Source organism: Miscanthus floridulus, chromosome 19 (assembly GCF_019320115.1).
Source record: "Miscanthus floridulus cultivar M001 chromosome 19, ASM1932011v1, whole genome shotgun sequence".
NCBI classification, from domain to species: domain Eukaryota; kingdom Viridiplantae; phylum Streptophyta; class Magnoliopsida; order Poales; family Poaceae; genus Miscanthus; species Miscanthus floridulus.
Genome location: NC_089598.1, coordinates 99631867 through 99633711, shown reverse-complemented (window position 1 = coordinate 99633711; position 1845 = coordinate 99631867). Strand labels below are relative to the sequence as shown.

The window sequence follows — 1845 nt, the reverse complement described above, 5'->3', positions numbered from 1 at the left end:
CACGGGTGAAGGCAGAGTTTTGGGTAAGTCTCCCTTGCACAACATTGCTCAATACGTCGCATTCATTAGACTTTTCTTGAAATAATGAATCGATACATCGCTTTTGTATGCAGACTTATTACAGATGCGAGGAGGGATTTGAGGCCAGGGCGGAGCAGACGACTACCAAAGCCTGTAAAAAACTCATCACCGACATGCATCACGAGGCGCGCATCCAGGCCATCGTAACCTACTACGGGTCGAAGCTTGGAGAGAGGAAAACCAAGAAAGACGCAAGAGAGATGCAGCTGACCCGGGAGCAGTACCTTGAGGTAAATGAAAAACATCAACATTGATTCGATTTGAGATTAAGTTGGTTTAATTTGATCTTCTTATATGTCCAATACTTGATGACGTGTAGGTGATTCCCTGGTGGTGCCAAGCGTATCCCGAGTGCTGGGCGATGATGGTGGACAGGTGGTTCACAGAGGAGTACCTCAAGATGCACAGGGATGCCCGGGACCGTCGTTTACTGATGCAAGGTCCAGCACACCATCAAGGCAGCCGCAACCTCGCTGGATACAAACAAGCATGGGTACGCGAATTGATTTATCTATTATCACGCTCAGTTCTATCTGATTTCTAATCATCGTGCTGTCTTTCTCGCAGTCGGCGTCACATAGTGGCCAGGCTTGCTCGGACTTCCAGGCATGGTGTATGGCCCACAAGGGTAAGGCGACGTCTGACGTCTCCTTCAACCTGGAGGACCCGCCTGAGGCATACACGAACCCGAGCGTCCACTCCCGCATCAGTGAATACACTGAGGTGGCGAGGTCGCTCCATGGGGCAGACCACGATCCGAGCACCCAGGACTTCGATGGAGAGACCGTCATGAGGGCGGGACAAGGCAAGAAGCATGGACGGTTCTGGCTTGGCGACGGCGTCATCGACACGGCCTCTACTCCCTCTCTCTCCCAGATCCGAGCACGGAGCACGAGTGAGAGCCCGGCCATTCGCACACGGCCGACCGCTGCACAGCACCGGGTCGACGCACTCGAGGTTATTCCTGTTTTACTCGTCATACATTGATCTTTACACACCTTAATTAGCTTTGCATTACTGAAACATTGGAGTGAAATATTGCAGGCCCGGCTGGAACAAGAAATGAAGGAACGTCAGGAGCTGGGGGCCCAGTTGGAGGCCGAGCGGGCCGAGCGGCAGGCCCAGGCGCAGAGGCTGATGGACATTACGGATTTCCTACAAGGGCTTGGGCAACGTATGGGCTTGTCTCTGCCACCTGGGCTGTTGGTTCCACCTCCGCCTCCGCGTCCTGCAGCTGCAGCTACTCCTGTGAGTATCAAAGTTTTTTACTTTCACTTGTGCTTTGCTTGTATGGCCTCTATCGTCCTAGATTAGCTATTAAAATAATTTTGTCTCACATGCAATCTTTTCTCCTTTGTGCAGTCTCCATCTGACGGTGGTCCGAATAATCCACCTCATGCACCTACGAATGATGCACCTAGGCCTTCACCACAGTCGCAGTGGCCGAGATGAGTGCATGTTGTATTTTTTACATTTGTTGTTCACTTGGTGATGGACTTGTGATGCACTTGTGGACTTTGATGGACTTGTAAACTTATTTGGATGGACTTGAGCACTTATTATTACATATTGTGATGGATGTGTTATGGGCGGATGGATGTGTGGATGGATGAGATATATATGTGATGGATGAGATATATATGCGATGGATGAGATATATATGTGATGGATGAGATATATATGTGATATATGTTTGTATGAATTTTGGGTCACTTTGCCGAGTGTTGCATTCGACAAAGGACCCCTTTGCCGAGCGCAATGGTC

At 50.0% G+C, this 1845-nt stretch overlaps 1 long non-coding RNA gene across 1 annotated transcript; it reads left to right on the top strand.

Moving 5' to 3' along the window:
• The first annotated feature begins 905 nt into the window (after positions 1-905).
• On the top strand, positions 906-1495 carry LOC136528754 (uncharacterized). Its single transcript, XR_010777139.1, has 3 exons — positions 906-1038; positions 1126-1329; positions 1444-1495. It is a non-coding gene; the product is annotated as an uncharacterized lncRNA (long non-coding RNA).
• Positions 1496-1845: the final 350 nt, after the last annotated feature.